At 40.7% G+C, this 20,822-nt stretch overlaps 1 protein-coding gene across 2 annotated transcripts in view; it reads left to right on the forward strand.

The window, feature by feature from the left end:
* DDAH1 (dimethylarginine dimethylaminohydrolase 1) overlaps window positions 1-20,822 on the forward strand; it is a 147,132-nt gene that overhangs the window by 120,285 nt on the left and 6,025 nt on the right. The window lies entirely within an intron of this gene.

A 20,822-nucleotide genomic window follows, 5' to 3' on the forward strand; every position in this document is an offset into this window, starting at 1 on the left:
ATATAAATGGAGCTGAAATATAGTACATGGAATTCCAGTAGACTTGTAATTTTAAATTAAAAAGATCATAATGCATCTGGACGGAAATGTCTTTAAGTTTTTTATGTTTCCTGAAATAGCAAATTGCATTTGTAAGATTCCTTGAATGAGGACACGGGCTGCCTGCTCTGAGCTAATTTAAATTGCATAGGATACAGTGTGTTTTTCTTTTGCATGACTAACTATATAATAGAGGTCACTCAGTATTTCCTCTCCTTTGACTCAGCTTCAGCATTGATTTTATGTCCAAAAATGTCCATGTTATTTTATAGGTGGTCATTTAAAAAATGAAAATGGAAAAAGCCCTTAATGTTTTTGGATTTTGTATGTTTTTTTAATCGCCTGGAATTTCCTTTAATGACAACTGGAACAGCAATAGCAAAAACCAAAAGACAGAAGGAGAGCTAACCAGTATCAACAGCATGATTGAAATGGAAAAATAAAGACTTTGCATTTTCAGTTGCTGTTACAGGGAATTAAAGTCTGTAGCTACAAGATTTCCCACTTTGTATCTCTACTGTGAAGGACAAATTGAGCATCCCTCTTAGGTCTAATTTAGTCTCATTGTCAGGTTTTCTGTTCCAGTTGTATTCACCAGATTCACAAGAAAATGATCTTTTAAAAAATAATCAACCGTGCCTGAATTAAGAAATTAAAACACAAAACCAAATAGACTCTGAGTTTGTAACAACTGTTTATGCTCCTTTTCCTGGCAGCAGTTGGCTTATCTGACAGTATTCCCAGAGCTGTGTGCCAACAAGGCTGGGGTGGCCAAATAAAATGCTTTGGCATGAGAGGGCAATAAATAATCTGAGGCTCGGAGACCAAACAGCCTTGCTGCATATCAACACTAGTCCCAAGCGAGGCAGAAGAAAGCAAAATTGGCCAAGTAGGAGAAAGGGAACAATGATGTGTTTTTTTCTCTTGAACTTTCAAGAAAATGTCAAAGAGGAGAAAAAGGAAGAAATAATATTTAAAAGGCTGTTCATTCTATGCATTATATAATGGACATCGAAAAGCACTTAGACTCTACGGGATGTCGTCGGGGGAACTCAAGCATCTTGTTCAGAGGTTGAGAAAATGGCCTTTTTAAGAGTCCTTTCAATCCAAGACCCCTGCTCATGAAAGAAAAAGCCTCTGAGTGACCTTGAATTAGTGGTTCCTGATAAAAAGTGTGGTTTAAAACTTTCTGAAAACACACTGTCCTAGGCCTATCTCAGAAAATTCTGATGTTCTAGGTATGGGATCCAGTCTGGCTCTCTGCATTTTTTTTTTAATTTTTATTGAGGTATAGTTGATTTACAGAGTTGTGCTAATTGGTGCTATAAGGCAAAATGATCCAGTTTTATATATATATATATATGTGTGTGTGTGTATATATATATATATGTATAAATAATTCCTTTTCATATTCTCTTCCATTATGGTTTATCACAGGATATTGAATACAGTTCCCTGTGCCATACAGTAGTACCTTACTGTTTATCCATTCAATATATAATAGATTGCATCTGCTAATCCCCAACTCTCAAACTTCCCCATGCAGCCCCCCTCCCTCTGGCAACCACAAGTCTGCCTCTACCAGGCATCTGTATTTTCAAAAGTTCCACAGGTGATTCTGGCACACAGACTAAGTTGAAAGCCACTGCCTTCAAGAATTTCTACAACTTACAAAAGCACCTAACTTATGATCCTGAATAATATGCACCTGAAGAAGCCAATCACTACCTCTATAGTAGAGGTACAAAAGAACATCCTCCAAGTAGCATTAAAAGTTAGAGAAAGTATCCAAATCAAAAGCCATCAAAAGTCAGAAACTCCCTACTCTTTCCATGCCAAGAGTTCAACATTGTACAACTTAAAATATTAATATAATACCTAATTAGGTAATAACTTGAATGCCATCCTTCAATCCATTTGACATGTTAAACTTCTTTATTAAAATATTCTGAGTTATCAAAAATCACTAATGTTATCATTTTCTGAGAACAGAAAATTTGCATTTGACTCATGCTTCCCAAACCCCTCCCCAACACACACATACACACACACACACACACAAAGAAAAATCTAACAATAGTACCCTATCTTTATGTACAGAGATTTATGCCAAAGAGAAAAAAAGACTAAACTTCATATTATTACTGATATTAGAGAAAAAAACTTACTTTACAAACAAAATCATATGTTGATTCGACTGAAGAAGCACAGTTGTCTAAAGGGCCACAATGGATTTGAAGGCAAAGCAGAGAACTTAGAGGCCAAATTCACAGGTTGTCCTTCTGGCTCTGCTTCTAGCTCTCCCTGTGTGACCCCGTCTCCAGTAGGCAATCTCATCCTGAAAAAACAAAGTTCAACCAGCCTCTCCAAGGAATGAGAGCTTCATTCCTCCCCGCTGGAAATTTCATGACAGGCAGTCAAGATGAAGGACTATGTCTCAAGCTTGGCAAAAAGTAACAAGCATTTCATTAGAAAGCACTCAGTGATATAGATAGTTCCCAAGTGGGTTCACTACAGACTCTTGACCACTGTGACATCGTCCTTTCAGTGGCTGTAAGTGATAGAAGACTTATGCTTAGCTGAACGTGTTGATGCCAGCTTGAGGATAGAAAACTGCAGAAGACTCCATCCTAGTTCCATCTCTCTTTGAGGAGGCTTCAACTGACTATGTAGCTATTAAACTGGATATCTAACAAACATCATCATTTCCTAATTCATACATAAAGATCTGATAGAAAAAAAAGGTAAGGTTTCCAAAGCCTTTTATTGTTGTCTCTTCTGCAAAAAGATTTTTCAAAAGGCAGATGGAAGAAAAGGCAATTGAAAAAAGATTGCATGTGTGCTAAGTCGCTCCAGTCGTGTCCAACTCTGTGCAACCCTATGGGCTATAGCCTGCCAGGCTCCTCTGTCCATGGGATTCTGGAGGTAAGAATACTGCAGTGGGTTGCCAAGCCCTCCTCCAGGGTATCTTTCAACCCAGGGATCACACCCATGTCTCTTGTCTCCTGCATTGGCAGGTGGGTTCTTTGTCACTAGTGCCCCCGGCTGCTGCTGCTGCAGCTGCTGCTAAGTCGCTTCAGTCCCCCGGGAAGCCCCTAAAATGAGATTACAGTTGAGTTTGAAGTTAGGGCTTCTTGAGCATCAGACAGCAATTTATTGAGCAGCAACTGTATGAAAAATAGAGTCTCACACACAGGGAACGTGGAGGAGGATGCCCTCAAGGCTTCTCCAGCTGGACTGGAGAAACAGGACAGTGTCAGTGTAAGATAAGGCAAATGCCTCCTAAATGGTGCAGGGTCCTAGTAGAGGTAGTGGGAGTTCCAAGGATAGAGTGATCACAGGAGGAGGGAGCCAAAGTCCGAGTGGACCTGAACAAACAGCAAGACAGAGACAGACGGGCACAGAGGATGCATGTTTGCTGTAGATGGACAATGGGGGGAATATCTATTTTATAATCAACAGATGATGTGCAGGTACAGGAAGAGAATTAAGGTCTAAGAAATAAGTTGGGGCTAGTCCAAAAGTAAAGGAATTAGAGTCTTATCTGCAGGCTGTGGGAAGCTACTCAATTTTTTAGCAAAGGTGTAAAAGGTGGTATTTCAGAGAGGTCTGTCTGATGTTATGCCTAGAATGATTTAACAGGAAGATCAGGAGTAATAAAACTAGTTAGGAAGCATCACACAGTCCAGAAATAAAGGAAAGGAGGGTCTGGACTGGAGAAGCAGCCATGACCACAGAGAGGACCCTGCAGGGGGTGAGTTCTATTTACAGAAGTAGCAGAACATCATAACTGATGGAGTTGAAAGGGCAGGAGAGGAAAAAGGCCCAGGTCAGCAGTTGGACAGATACTAATAGAACTCCTGTTCTGCACCAGGCACTATACCAGGCCCTAGGGGACAATGATCAATGAAATCACATCAGAAAAGACTACCAAATGGGGTGCCTGTGATGGAATTCTCAGAAGAGAGTTCAAATTCTCCCTGGGATGATGAATTCAGTTCTCTTCATCAACACAGGAACAAACCATAGAAAATTGGTGGACAGAACGTGTTGCTGGATTCCTCTGACCTCGATTCACATTTTGAGAGCTGAGCTGTACTCAGACACATCCAGCTGACGGCAGCTCTGGTAGATGGCCGACGTCTAAGCTCGTAAGACACTAACGGGGCTGGCTCCCATTTCAGTTTCCATTGGCAGCAGTCAGCGGCTCATCTGAATTTAGAGTCTCTGTCCTTTACCCTTTTCCATTTATTTTTTATTATCTTTATCTACTCACTCTCAAAGCACATGGAAAAAAATCACTTTAACATTTGTGTGCCCTCTGTCTCCAGCAGGGTCTCATTGTTTCTTGACTGAATTGAGTTGGCAAAAGACCACACACACACTCACACACGAATTACCCAGAATGATTTGTGTCTCATGGGCTGAAATTGTGCATCGCTGAATGGCCTATGTGACACTCTCACCAAGCCAACACCAGTACCCTTGATGTGGAACAGATTAGGAAATGTGTCAGTTGAGCTGGAGGGAGAATGGTTGAGTTTTGGGTTACTGTTTCTCCGTGAACATCACATGCATTAAATGCCTTAGGTGTTGATGAGTATCCTATTGCTTGGCTGAAGATTAATAAAGCATATGGTTAAACCTAGGCACTAAATTAGAAATGACATTTTAACTCTAAATCATTCTCCAACTTCTAGAGAAAACATGCACACAGATGGATTCAATACTGGAATTTAGCCCATCCTTAGAAACAGTGACATGCAAGAGAAGCAAATTAAAAGTAAATATTCTGGGGGAGAGGGATAAATTAGGAGTTTGGGATTAAAATATGCACACTACTGTATGTAAAACAGATAACCAACAAGGACCTACTGAATAATGAAATCACTCCAATAGTACTCTATCGTTAATAATCATGTACTATTTCTCCCATTTTAATCTGTTTTTCATTTATGGTCACTGGGAGACCCAGTATTTCTCAAATACTATCTGCCTTCAAATGTAAAAACTTTGGAGATAGCTTACAACAAAGCCATTCCCTTTTGTCTTTTTCTGGAAGGGGACAAAATTCAAAGCTGTAACCACACATCCAGAGGTGACTCTTGGTACAGAGTTTCAAAAACAAAAAATCTACACCCTGGAAAGTGATAAGAGTTCAATCTAGATTAGCTACCAGTAGTTGTAAGATCAATAGTGGTAATAATACATTTAAGTGTGATGTTCACATTATTTTAATTTGAAAAGCCTAAGTTAATTATCTTTCCACGTTAACATACCCAAGAATCACACAGAATGCACATTTGAAATGTGTATCACAGGAACTCCGTGGCAGTCTAGTATTATCACGTGGGCCTTCATTGCTGTGGGCCTGGGTTTGATCCCTGGTTGGGGAACTAAGATCCTGCATGGTGTGGCCAAAAGAAAAAGCTAATGCATGTATATAGAATCCAGATAAATGGTTCTGTTGAACCTATTTGCAGGGCAGAAATAGAGACACAGACATAGAGAAGAGACTTGTAGATACAGCAGAGGAAGGAGAAGGTGGGACGAATTTCGAGAGTAGCATGGACATATACACACTAGCGTGTGTTCAATAGATAGCCGGTGGGAAACTGCAGTGTAACACAGGGGCTCGGCTCGGTGCTCTGTGCCAACCTAGAGGGGTGGGATTGGGGGGGGAGGGAGGTTCAAGAGGGAGGGAATCTATATTTACTTATAGCTGATTCACACTGATGTACAGCAGAAACCAACACAAATTGTAAAGCAATTATCCTCCAGTTAAAATAAATAATGACATGCACATCACATTTCTGGGGTTGACTACAAGAAATTCAGCAGCAACGCTGGCCTGGAGCCTAGGAACCCTTGCATGACTTGGATGCAGGTAATCTGTAGACCACACTGGGAGAAGCAATCCTCTGTCTGGAGTTCACCAGACATCCTATATCAGCATTTGAGGGCAGGGGGAGACGATTCACGCCAAAAGTAAATCACTGTGTTGTTGGACAGAAAATGCCCCCTAATATCATTCAGAATAGTATCTTATAAAACAACTGGCATAGCACTTCAGAGAAGTAACACTCATGTGATTAAAAAAAAAAAAAAAAACTGCAGAAACTGGTACAGCCACTATTGAGAACAGTGTGGAGATTCCTTTAAAACTGGAAATAGAACTACTATATGACCCAGCAATCCCACTGCTGAGCATACACACTGAGGAAACCAGAATTGAAAAAGACACATGTACCCCAATGTTCATTGCAGCACTGTTTACAGTAGCTAGGACATGAAAGCAACCTAGATATCCAATAGCAGACGAATGGATAAGGAAGTTATGGTACTTACACACAGTGGAATATTACTCAGCTATAAAAATGAGTGCATTTGAATCAGTTCTAATGAGGTGGATGAAACTGGAGCCTATTATACAGAGTGAAGTAAGTCAGAAAGAGAAACACCAATACCTGATGTTAACACATATATATGGAACTTAGAAATGGTACTGATGACCCTATTTGCAAGACATTAAAAAAAGACACAGATGTAAAGAACAGACTTTTGGACTATGTGAAGGCAAGGGTGGAGTGATTTGAGAGAATAGCATTGAAACATGTATTACCATATGTAAAATAGATGACCAGTGCAAGTTCAACGCGTGAAGCAGGGCACTCAAAGCTAGTGCTCCGTGACAACTCGGAGGGATGGAGTGGGGAGAGAAGTGGGAGGGGGGTTCAGGATGGGGGAACATGTGCACCCATGACTGACTCATGTCAATGTATGGCAAAAACCACCACAATATGGTAAAGTAATTAGCCTCCAATTGAAATAAATAAAGTAAATTTTTAAAAAGTTTTTAAAAATCGTGGTAGCAAATTTCAAAGCATAAAGTTTATGTTTCCATTTTAAGAACATAAAAAAAAAAAAAACATGCAGAGCTTCACTGGATTATTGAAGTACAAATACCTATGAAAAACTAATTTCTTTAAAATACTGTGTCTTTTTAGGGTAAATGCTTACAGAATAAACAATATCATGTGTTCCATCTAGTTCCTTTCTCTCTATTGATGATGTTTGCATATTAAAATACAATGTATCTGCAATAAGTGCTTATTATCTAATTCTCTTTGGCTGCATAAGGCTCTTAGACTTGAATAGAGAAGTCTGAAGGTCTAAAGTCCTGTGGCTTGAAAATAAATAGGATACTAAATTCTTCAAGTAGGAATAGTGGAAAGAGGAAGGAAACTTGGGTGGGAAGTATTGTGTGCTCCCATCCCTGAGCTTGTTAGGAAGAATTTGAAAAGGTGCCCCTGGAGACAGCACCCACACTGATTAAAGTCAGAGTTCCAGTGACAAGTATCAATTGCACAGAAGGATGCAGCATAAGCACTGACTTTTGGAAGCTCTTCTTTGCTTCCAGAAGGTTGAGCTCTGAGTGAGTGTGTCTTACAGGAAATTTGCATCAGGAGATTTTAGGAAGATTTTAAGAGTTTCTGAAATGCTGAAAGATTATTCATCCATTTGTTCAACATTTAACAAATGTATTGAGCGCCTACCCCATGCCAGGCGCTGCACGGAGAGGCCAGTGATGTGTCTGTGCCTCTCTGGAAGCTTCATCCACTCTGCTGTGATGACTTGGTTGCCTTAACTCAATTCAATCCAAGCAGTATGTCGATTGCCTAAAGGGGCAGAGGTCAAAATACATACAGTAGAGATACAAAAATGTATTGCTCTCTGAACCAATTGATGATAGTCAGTTAGTTGCCTTCTCCAACTTCTATGCCACCCTTCCTTCTTATTAATTGAACCTTGAGTCTTAAATGAACCTATTGCAACCTGGAACAAAGTTCACAGCTCTCGGCTTTCTTTGTCCTAGTTATAACAACGGGACTAAGTATTGTCCAATGATATGAGATTAGTGGTGCTGGGTATGAGATCCAGGAAGCCTGGATTTGAAAGAGAGGAGTTGTGCCTTCTCCCTACCCTGAACCTTGAAAAAAAGATGTGATGGCTGGAGCACAAACAGCTATTTCATACCATGAGGACAAGGGCTACATAACAGAGCAAAAAGCTAGAAGAACCTCAGCCTGTGATGACTGTCAAGTCCATACACTGCACTACAACCTCAAAACTCCTTTCACATGACAGAGAAAGAAACTTTTAAAAGTTGTTTAGAGGGGGCAGGTACTTTCTGTCATAGCCAAATTTAGTTCTCAATGATAAAAGCTGCTTGTCTTCACTAGCCGTGAACAGAAAACTCAGGTCAAACTGGCTAAAACCGTGAAGGAGAATTATGGTCCCTGTAGTTCTGAAGTAATGTAGACTTTAGGGTAGATTTGATGGGTCTGCTCAATGATGCTGACAAAGAACCAGACTCTGTCTTCCCTTCTACAGATGAGCTTCACTATAAAGCTGGCTCCTGTTCCGGGGAGCACAGTGGTTGCCAGTAGCTCCTGGCTACTTGCCTCCTCACCCCCATTCAGGGAGAGGAACATCAGCTCTCTCAGAAAAGTAAGGAAGTTTCTTTCTGATCTTGTCCATTCTTATTGGTTCAAATTGGTCATCTGTTCATCCCTGAACCACTAATGGAACCAGGGATGAATTTCTCTGGAGCTACAGTTTCCTGACTGCATCCAGGCACAATGGAGCACCACAGACAAATTCACAGGGGTACAATGGCAGAAACATAAAGTTTTCAAAAAGAATACAGATATACCTCTCAGACATCACACACCTTTCTACTGTTGTTTGGACCTAACTACTTAATAAATAAAAGCATTAGATTTGCTAGAGTTTATTTTTTTGTTTTGGTTTGAGTTTCACTCTTTTTTCTTGGCCTGAGGGCCCCATAAAAATATTACTGGGACACTTATGGGTACCAAGAGAGGAAGAGACGAACCGAGAGAGGAACCTTTGGCCTAGAGTCTCAATCCTGCAGTCAGAGGTAGAATTAGCTTCCCCCAGATAATGTGGGCTTCACGGGGAGGCATGGATATACAAGTGAAAACCCAGGTAACTACTAAGAAAGCAGAGAATGGATGTGTGGGAAGCAACCACAATGTCCACAGGCCCTTAGAAGAGCTAAACCCTGCATTCTTAGAGAACTGCTTTTGTCTAGGAAGATACAATAAGGCCTTTGGGGTAAAAGGTGAGATCCTTGAAGGCTTGGGGTCAGCAGGAGACAATACAGCAAAAGAGAAAGCAAAAATATCCTTTGTTAGAAGCAACAGGAATGTGGAGATAGGGAAAGAGCAGAGAAAAGGGAATGAGGAGAGATCTGAACTACAAAGCAGAGTTGTCGAATCTTTGAAGAACACCAGCATTTCATATTCTATTTTAAGTGTCTCTGTTACTGCAGTACTCCAATCTGCCAAACTGGAGAACAATCTATTACTGTAGGTGAATAGGGCTTTTTCTTCCAGGCGGTCAAAGAGAGACTGGGGTCCCAGCTTATGTTGACATCGCTTAAAAGAGGGACAGCGCCTGTGAAACAATTATATTTCTAAAGGGATCTAATTCAGTGGGGCCAGAGGTAACATGTGCATATCAGCTACCTCCTTTCCCTTCTCAACCCCTCTCCCCAAATTGGTCAAAGTTATAGACAGGGCAAAGACTAGTGGTTCTCAATCCTGTCTACATATTATAGTCATCAGGAGGGAGCATTTAAAAAGAAACAGTGACATTTTTCCCTACTCTAGACCAAGTCAAAAAAGAATCTCTATGATTGGGGCCCAGAAACTATACATTTTTTTAAAGTTCCCCAGATGATTCTAATGTGTGGCCCAAGTCAAGAACCGCTGGCCTAGGACATTCCACAAATCATGGAATGCAATTAGGTTGTACTGGACAATCTACTTTAGATCTTGAAAGAAAAGAGAGACTCCTTGACTTGGGAGTGGAGGAGGAGGCTGGGGAGGGGTTGATATTGTTCCTCTTTGTCCCACTTAAATTCTCTCCACCAAACCAAGATCACTAGAAAAGGCCTGGACTGAGTCATGAGAACTAGGGTGTAGTCCTGGCTTTGCAGTTCAGTTCACTACCTCTGTGTGATTTTAGGTAAGTCACCTAATTTTTTATCTCTCTGAACCTCCATAAAAGAGAAGTGGGCTTGATGAAGTGTTCAAAGTACCTTCTCAACATTCACTGTCTGACACTAGCAAAGGCCAAATCCAGGAGGAAACCACAATTTCTCCTCCCCATTTCGGAAATGTAAAACAGAGAGTCCAGGAAACACCCCACATAAGTAGGTGACGTGGGGTGGCTGCTTTCTTCATCTGCCATGGTTTGGTTGTCATTTACAGGATTTGGTTTTCTTGTCTAAGATATGTGTGGATAACAGCTGTTTTCTTCAATACCAATCCATTTATTTTCAGGGAGACTATTAATTCAGAGGAAGAATAGAAGAGCAAATGGTATACTTCTTTGGAAGTTTGATTTCTCTTTTTCTGCTTATTTTTCCTCCTATCTCCCTTAAGTATCTGCTCTTCTTTTAAAATGTCAGTAGATTCGATAAAGCTTTCTTCTTAAAACAGTGGTTTTCAACCAGAGGCAATTTTGTCCTCCCTTACCCTCAAGGAAACATCCAACAATATCTGGAGATATTTTTGTTATTATGTGGGGGGTTAAGGGGGTGGGTGCTACTGATACATAGTGTGTAGAGGCCAAGGATGCTCAACCTCCTATAATACACAGGACAGCCCCCAAAACAAATAATTATCCAGCACAAAATGTCAACAATGCTGAGGTTAAACAAACTCATCCTAAAACATGAGTGAGATCTGTGAACCTTGTTTCCCAGAAATTTCCATTTCTGAACATATCACAGTTGAGGGCCTTTTATTCCTGATGCATTTAGCAACTGCAATGACTCCTGAAGATCAACTAGTTCATGACAAGAGAGTCCTTCAGAAGCAGGGAATTAAATAGCTATATACAATCCCAGTGGGCTTCCCAGGGGGCACTAGTGGTAAAGAACCCCTTTGCCAAAGCAGGAGACATAGGTGAGGGTTCAATACCTGGATGGGGAAGACCTCCAGGAGGAGGGCATGGCAACCCACTCTGGTATGTTCACCTGGGAAATCCCACGGACAGAGCAGTCTGTTGGCTGCAGTCCATGGGGTCACAAAAAAGTTGGACATGACTGAAGCGACCTAGCATGCACGCATGCATACAATCCCAATATTTATTCAGTTTTTGTGTAACATTATTTACAGACATTGGAACTATTTATGGGCAAAAATTAGTATCTGTAAGACAATCACAGAAATTGCCTTCACAAGTACGAAATCTGAAGAGGTTTTTGTTACCGGCCTTTGAGAGAAGTGGACTTTGGGGCCCCTAAAAACTGAGATGTTCAGGCTCCTTCACTGACAAATTCAGTGGGAAATAAACAGGTTCTGTTTTGAGTATGTACATGTGTTAAAAATAGTCTGAAGGACCTACGTCAAACTTAATAGTAATTTCCCATAAGGAAAGGGAGAAGAGAAAAGCCAACGATGGATTAGAGAGGGAGAAAGAGGGCTTCAAATTTTTAAATTCAGCTTTTGTGAAATATAATTTCCATACAATAAACTTCACAAGCTTTAAATGTACAGTTCAATGGGCTTTGACAAATGTGTACAGTTGCATTAAGTCCAATATAACTTTTTTCATATTTGACTCTTATACAAAAAACTTGTGTTATGTATTTTTATAACTTGTATTTTAATTTATAATTTAAAAACATGTTTTTAGAAGAACTGTTTGAAATTATGTAATCATACATCACCTCATTTCTTAAGTAGCTTACAAAGATGGAAGGAGTATAGCAAAATAACCTAACTGGAAATGAAAGGGAAAGATGGTATAAAAGGGGAACAATAATTTAAATTGGAGCCAAGTTTAATAATGTAAACTGTGAATTCTCATTTCCTCTTTACACGTAGGACAATTAGACTTTAAGTTTCCAATCAGTCATCTTCTCTTGTATGTTTGAAAGCTTCATTGAATTTAGGCTCCTGTTTAGCAAATCCAATTTGCTATCCTTCCTTTTAAGTATTCATGATACCTTATACCATTAGTGTATTTCAAAAGCTCATTGAAAGCTAATCCTCAAATATTGTCTGTCATGAGAAAACAAAAGCTACATGAGCCAAATTTTAAAACTAAAGTTATCTGTGATACTAACAAAGAAAGTGGAGGGTGACTTAAAGTAACTTTCTATGAAAGGCCAACTTATGCTGAAATTCAAGAGCCAAGTCTTATAAAACCATGAAGCCCCCTGTATAGGGCAGTGGTTTGCTACAGCCAGCTTACCCAGGCCAACTGTTACATTTTGGGGAATTTTGATAGGTGCTTATTAAACACATCTATTATTAAAAATCAAATTGTATAAACTTATGACTAAATACATTTTGTTTTAAAAAAGGTAGTAACTTCCTAGTTATATTATTACATTTTGCCATTAGCCGTTCCTTTACAGTTGTTCCATCTGTTTGTGTATATGGTAGTGTCATATAACAGTGCCCATGCACATCCCTTCCCAATGCCATATTCAATAATATCACAGTGGTAACTTGAAATTGGCTTCGGTGAGAATGTTTGCACCACAGAAATCAGCAAAGCTACAAAACAGGACTTAATGTATCATTTTACTGATTTTCTAGACATAAGAAAGTGATGTACAAATTTTTTAAACTTTTAATTTTGTATTGGAGTATGTGTGCTCAGTCACTAAGTCAAGTCCAACTCTTTGTGACCCCACGGCCTATAGTCCTCCAAGTTCCTCTGCCCATGGAATTCCCAAGCAAGAATACTGGAGCAGGCTGCTGTTTCCTTCTCCAGTATTGGGGTGTAGCCAATTAACAATGTGATAGCTTCAAGAGAACAGGGAAGGGACTCAGCCATCCATATACATGTATCCTTTCACCCCCAAACCCCCCCCTCCCACCCAGGCTGCCACATAACACTGAGCAGAGTTCCATGTGCTACAGTGGGTCCTTGTTGGTTATCCATTTTAAATATAGTAGTGTGTACATGTCCATCCCAAATTCTGATGGGAAAAATTTTAATTATGCAGATTAAACTTAAAAGTTTATCATGTGCATAACCATTACATTGAGGGAAAATGAGGAAATATTCTTCCAGTATTCAAAAGCTACTATGCACTTTACCAATGAAGTCACTTACATCATTGCCAAACATTGTTTCATCCGTCTTACTATTGTTAACAAAATATCACCCAGCAGCCATTTTGGAACTGACTAATTGCTGGTTTGTCAGTTGCAACTGTTGGTTTGGCCTCAAATGCACAAACTGCAGAAATCAACAGAAGCATTCCGTGAGAATCAATTGGCAATATGAAAATTACAGTCAGGAGCGCTGAAGTCTTTATTATTATTTATAGATTATATGCTACCCATCCTTTATAATACAGAAAAATTTGTAATAAACTTCTATGGGTATATTAGGCATATATTTTTCCCCTTTTACCAGCATACTACCACCTGGAGCTGAAGATCTCAGGGCACTGAACATATGCTAAAGACTTTTTTCTTTAGCCTGTACCCAGGCTATGAGTACAGTTTTGTAGAGCAATTAGAAGTCCCGATGGTGATTTTCTTCACACTGTTCCAGAAAAGAAACAAAAAAGAATGCTCTTTCGTGTGCACAGACTCTCCTCTCACCCCCAAGCGACTCTTTCACAAATGGCCAAGCATACCAGGTCGAGGATTTTGATTGTCTCAAAGCAAAACAATCACAGTTATTGCAAAAAAAAAAAAAAAGTTTAAATGGGTACCTGATGAGATAACCAAGGAATCATGTGCTCACACATAGACTAAGCATTAATCCACCAGTGGTGGGGTCTGCGTCAGCAAAGCTGGACATGGGCATCATTACAAAGTGTGCATGTTTGGCCATTTCTCATCTCTCACCTTTGAGCTTGCCCCTCTGCTGCTCTAGAGGTGATAATGCCTCTTCACCCACTGTCCTTTTCTATTCCTGAAGGCTTTTCTCTTCCTTCACCTGCTTAAAAAATAGAGTAGCTATCTCTGAGGAAACCAACCTTTGTAGTCTAATAGCAAACTCAGACAACTTCAGGGGTCAGACCTTCTCTGTCCAAAATGCACTTACATGCAAACTTTTAAAAATATGTGCATGTCAAATAAACTGTATCTACAGGAAAAATTAGCCCACAGGCTCAACTAGTGAGCTCTGAGTCTAATCTTTCAAGGGCTATTCGCAAAGGTGGCAGATTGATGTGACCACAAAATGGTGGGCCTTTGGAGGCTGACTCACCTGGACCTGGATCCTGGATTTCTGTCTTCATGTGTGACCTTGGACAAATTACTGAATTTGTCTGAACCTTGGCTTTCTTATCTGTAAAATGAATTGTTGAAGAAAGGAGTGAAAACAGATGAACCACCAATAATTAGAAGATAGCTCAATAAACACTTCAATTCTTTCTTGTTATTGAATGACCCAAGGGAAACTGAAAGATCATCCAGTTCCCAATACCCAGGGAAGTTCATTTTTGATGATGAGATTTTAGGAGCTGAATTTAGGATGTAGGTATCTGGAGAAGCAAAGCCAGGGCATGACCTCGGTAGTCAAGTAGGCAGCTGTCTACTGTACTTATTCAAGATATAAGGATAAGACTGTGGGGAATTTGCATCTGCTACACAGATAGTCATAGATAAGCATGGCAGGGGGAAGAAGGGAGGGAAGAATGCTAGACTTTGCATTTGGGGAGGGGTGCTTTGGTCTGATTTTTTTCCTCTCCATTCCTTGAGTCAAAAATTTAATCAGGGCTGTAAGTCACCCAGAGAATTGATACTTGTTCCTTCTGCCCCTACTCTGTTCCTCAACCCTCCACAGAGCTCAGAGTGGTCTTATAAGAGTTGGGAGGGCGGGGGCGGGGGGGGCGGTGGTGCGGGTCCCAGCCTTCCACAGAAACCATTGTGTTTGAGGATTCCTTCCGGAAATAGTTTTTGTGACTTGTCGTTGTAGTTTGAATAACAGAAGAAATCTTTCCTCCACATTTTCATGTGGCCCATATGATGTGAGTAAAAGCAGCAGCTCCAAACATGAGATAATTTATGGAGGAAATGTCAGCTAGCTTGGAAGGAAATATTTGGCATTGAAAGTTTGCCCAGATTTAACTAAAAAGAACCATGCAACTTCATTCTTAGGATCTATACAACCCATCAATTCAGAGAGGTTGTTTAAAAGGCAGCCTCACTCGGGTTGTGTTCATTTTGAGCTGATCCATGGAAACACTATTAAAAAATGAAAACATGATTTCAATTCTAGAATGTCATTCATAGCTGCTTGACTGAGCCTTAAAAGGACTGCCAGGACTTGATGCCTGGTATATTGTCAAATTCTCAATAAACTCTTGATGGATGGGTAGATAAATAAATGTATGAATGATTTTAGATGTCCAGGAGCAATGAAAAGTGTGCTTGACATCATATACTGTATATCTCAATAGAATCTATAATGAGTTGTTTTATTGAGTTGGTTCCACTTTGATATGTTAAGATGAATACATATGTATGCTTCATAGGAAGATCCGGTATGAGCAAGCCAAAAATGTGCTTTGTTTCCTAAACATCTTTAATCACCTTCTATACAACTTTGCTTTGGTATTTGACCAATGCGTCCTACATTGTTCTGTGAAACAACATAGCCTGGGAATTTTTTCAAAATAAGTGATGTAGCACAAAGAAACCATGAGTAAGTAACAAGTGAGAGAATGAAATTGCCTTCCAGACCCTTGAATGAGAAAATTCCCAGAAATGTTGGGAACTGCCGGAAATGCCTGGTTGTTAATGCAACTAGCCATGCAAATTATCTTGGGCTGGAAGCCAGACGTTTCCCACTCTGTTTTGTGACAGCTCCCCTCTGGGGAGCAATGTGGGTTCCTTCGGATGAGCAGCTGTGTAACAGACCACGAGGACGTGGCCAAGATGATTCTCAGAGCCATTTCCTCCCAGGGCTGCGTGCCTTCTTAGTTAAGGAGATGCCTGTGTCAGAAGTGACGCTGACTCATTTTACTGCTCGTTTACCCTTGACCTAGCTTAAATTATAGATTATCATCTTCTGAAGGCAGAATCCATGCCCAAGTTAATGTGGCATCTTGTCTAGGTTCCCAACCTTCCACTGCCATCATGCCAGGCCTGAAGGGGGAGCTCCAGGAAGACAGTGGAATTGGACAGAACACCAGGTGATCCTGTCCTGAGTAGTTCAGTTGGTAAAAACTACACCTGCAGTACAGGAGACCCGGTTTCGATTCCTGGGTCGGGAAGATCCCCTGGAAAAGCGATAGGCTACCCACTCCAGTATTCCTGGGCTTCCCTGGTGGCTCAGCTGGTAAAGCATCTGCCTGCAATGCAGGAGACCTGGGTTTGATTCCTGGGTTGGGAAGATCCCTTGGAGGCGGGCATGGCAACCCACTCCAGTATTCTTGCCTGGCGAATCCCATGGCCAGAAGAACTTGGCGGGCTACAGTCCATGGGGTGGCAAAGAGTCAGACACGACTGAGCAACTAGGCACAACACAGCACACACAGTGAGTGGAATACCTCCTTTAGGAAATGGGAAAAGTCAGAAAAGAAGTTCAGAACAGCGATTTAGCCTTCAGATCTTCCCCCGAAGCCCTGTAGAAATCCTGTGTGTTACCCGGAATCTGGGGCCTCCGGGGACCTTGTAGCGTGTACACGGCTTAGGGGCTTTCTCCTTTTCATTCTGGCTCCCAGGGCAGTGAGAAGCAGGAAGCACAGTCCCTGGGGTTAAAAGGACACTTTACACACAGCTTTGGAGCAATACACCTCCTCCACCCCTTTTTAGGAAAAAATGTTGGGACATAGAACTAAACAGCCCAACAGCCACATTCTCGGGATATTTGAAATGATGCTCATCTTTTAACAAAGGCTGCCGAGCAGCCACAAAGCAGACACAAAGCCTGTTTCTCCGCCTCATGGTGGCTCCATCATTGAGCTCTTAGAGGTGATGCCCTGCCAGGAGGGCTACAAGCACCTCCTCATATCCTCACAGTGCCGTTCCAACACAACAGGGGAAAGATGCTAGATAGACACACAATCTCCTGAATCTTTTTCTGTGCATTCCCCTCTGGATGGCAAGCGCCCTGCGTTCTGTATATACATACATCTCCTGAACCTAGCTATAAATAAACCAAGCTGTCTTATTCAGACAATAACAACACATAAGAAAAAAGACAATAATGACTAACAGGAAAAGAAAAACCTGTTCTTTGTCCCAAAAGATGGAAATCCTTTGTGTTTAGAATAAGTACCTTTAGCTTTTTCATGGAAAAAATGTAATTTTTTATTATCTATAGTTGCCATTTCCTAAATCCTTTTAATTTAGAAAGACTATGCCTGACAGAGCTTTTGTAATTTTTCTTCCATAGTTAAACAGGACTACTCACTGCTCCAAACGGGGTCTGTTCTATTATTAAAAGTCATTTCTTTTGGCATATTTTTAAACCTGTCTTAAAATGATAACCATGGGGCCTTGATAAATTAATTGCAAAGCTTCTCCTAAGGTGGCCTTGTTGGTTTCATTTAGACATTTATTTTAAGAGTATCTCTCAATAGAATTTATCAGTGAATTACTTTATGTATTGCCAGCATTAAAGTATTTCCCCACTAAGAATATTATAATTCCTTCCCTCATAGTGGTGAAAAAAAGTGAAACTATCCTCAAACAATGTTAGGTTGGGTCCTGACCCTTATGTCAGTAATTTTAGGAATGTCCCCACCAGAAGTTATAAATCATACATATAAGACCCGGAAGGGAGAGAAACATTAAAGAGTAAGGAAACACAGCTATTAGAATTTCACATAAACACCGTTAACTGAAGAACAACAAATCAAGTACATAGGAAGCGGGGGTGGTATTGTTCAAACTAGAAGCTGGGGGGGGCGAAGGGGGTGGATAGGAGGGAGCATGATGGGAGCTGAAGGCCGGCTAAGCAAAGCACAGCAGGAAAGGAAGTGTTCCGTCTCCGTTATTCCAGAGAAACTGGGCACTTTCTGAGGTAGGCATAGCCTTGGAGATTCTAGTTTGTCCCTTCATGGTTAAACAAGAAGTCAGCACTGATAACATCCTTGATAACAAACACTTCCTCTGGAATGCACAACATTCCATGTTTCTGCTTCATAGTCACCCCCGGACAAGCATGAGTCAGACTGAGAGGTGGGGAATTTGCCAGGCTGCTCATGGGACCATTGAAGTTATAGTCAGGCCTGTGAGGTATGGACTTGCTATGCTTCTTTCTCTTTCAGCTCATCTTGTACTAAGAGCCATAGGTGATTTCTTTACCTCAAAACAGACTATCTTAAGTGTGAGGTTCAGTAGCAAAGTTTGCTAGAACAGTAGATGGGACTGCAGGCTGGACACGTGAACCCTGTTTGTCTGATCATTCTGTGGTAAAATACTAGTAGCTAATTAAGGGATTAATACAGTGCCTAATCATATTCATTATCTTCACTTATCTTTCATAATAAATGTGTGAAAGACCATTATTATCCCAATTTTATAGATGAGGAGTCCACAGTACATGTGGTTGCAAAGAGTCGGACACAACTGAGCAACTGAACAGCAATAGATGAGGAAACGAAGAAGTGAAAAAAAAAAAAAGAGCTTGAATTTCTATAGCTCACAAATGAGAGAACTGAGACTCAAACCCGGGTCTTACTCCAGAGTTCATGGTCTTAATGTGTCCCTTCCCACACAATGATAAAGGGAAGTTACTATCACTGTGTTTTGAAAGCAACCAAAAGAAAGTCTGCATAAGATATAATTAAATAGCAATTCCTAAGAGAAGAGAGTTACTTGGGTCTGGATTTTTTTCTCTAAAACATGCCTTTTCATATTATCTTGCAGCATATCCATGTCACAAAGAGAGCTAAGTTGAATATATTGATAATTTGCTTAGACTTAATTGTCCATCTGCTGAATGGCTGCTGCTGCTGTGCTGTTCTCAGTCATGTCTGACTCTTTGCAACCCCATGGATTGTAACCTGCCAGGATCCTCTGTCCGTAAGATTTTCCAGGCAAGAATACTGAAGTGGGTTGCCATTTCCTCCTTCAGGGGATCTTCCCAACCCAGGGATCGAACCTGATTCTCTTTCATCTCCTGCATTGGCAGGCAGATTCTTTACCACTGGGAAGCCCATATGTATTGAACAGGTCTAAGGTTTCTCAGTCTAGGTGTTAAAGAAGAGCCCACCCTACTGGCGGGTGATGCATCCTATGGGTCTATCCCCTCAGGGAACAATTTAAATTAAAAAGCGCAAGAGAGATGTCCAGTCAAGTCCAAACTGTACCATGCCATAGTAGGACTGCACCTGAAAAGAGAATAAATAGTGCCATGATTAATGGTACCATGGTCAGTTTTTATCATAAATTAAAAGTAGCAAATAAGTGAAAAATAAATGATATAGTACTTTGTAGGACAAAGATTTTGTTGCAGCTCTGGAGGTTAAGAAAGAGCAAAGTGAGATGATTAATCACTTAAGTTTTGAGTTGCACAAATCTGTATTTAAATCTACCTGCATGAGCCTGGTCAAGTTTTTTTGACCTCTCTCAGTCCATTTTCTTGATCTGTAAAATGGGAATTTGGGGATTCAATAATATAATAATTGTTAGCATGGTGCCCTGCTTGTTCTTATTGTAATACAATTGTCTATTTGTCTGACAGTCTCCTCCAGTAGGCTGTGACCTCTTCAAAAACTGGATATGTTCCTGTTTATCTTCGCATCTCTGAGCCTTTCATATAGTGCTTAAGCTCATCCCCACTCCCAATGTTTCCTTCTCTATGAACGATATTCCACATTCCTTCTGGTTTCTGTCTGCCCTTGACATAGTTCCCACTAGGAAAAGAGAATGGTTTACCTGATGGTGAGTCACGAAGACCTTACCATCTATACTCTTCACATCCTGTCTCTTCTGCTCTTTCCCGGCATAAATCTTACTGTCCAGTGGCTCTGTGACTGAATGTGCAAGAGACTTAACTCTGGGCTGCAGTAATATGAGGCCCGTTTCCACACAGATATCGAGGGGTAAAGGAAGACCTAGCTGGAAATGTAGATTAGAACCAGACAATGAAAATACCTTGTTGTACCTTCATGGAATGACATTTTGCCAGATTCTTTCAGACATATAGAAAATGATAAAGAATGAAAAGAAGTTACAAGAGTAAGCCCAAAATAATGCTTGTTTTCATTTTTGATGTTTGGATATTTTTGACATTATGGGGTAGGAGTAGGGGGTTGGGGGAGGTTGTTATTTGCATTTTTGTTTTAATTTGTTGAGGGGCTGAAGATGAGATACCAATATTTTTAATTCTTTGTAGAATTCATCTGTCTTATTTTTAAGTTGTTTTATACTAGGGTACTCGGAGAAGGCAATGGCACCCCACTCCAGTACTCTTGCTTGAAAAATCCCACGGACGGAGGAGCCTGGTGGGCTGCAGTCCATGGGGTCGCTAAGAGTTGGACACGGCTGAGCGACTTCACTTTCACTTTTCACTTTCATGCATTGGAGAAGGAAATGGCAACCCACTCCAGTGTTCTTGCCTGGAGAATCCCAGGGACGGGGGAGCCTGGTGGGCTGCTGTCTATGGGGTTGCACAGAGTTGGACACTACTGAAGTGACTTAGCAGCAGCAGCAGCAGCAGCAGCATACTAGAGTACTAATAAACCCTTCACTTGATGAATAGACTTGCTAAGTCGGTTTTTCTCCAAGTGTGGTTTAGAGACCATCTCCCTCAGAATT

This window comes from Muntiacus reevesi, chromosome 1 (genome assembly GCF_963930625.1).
Source record: "Muntiacus reevesi chromosome 1, mMunRee1.1, whole genome shotgun sequence".
NCBI lineage: Eukaryota > Metazoa > Chordata > Mammalia > Artiodactyla > Cervidae > Muntiacus > Muntiacus reevesi.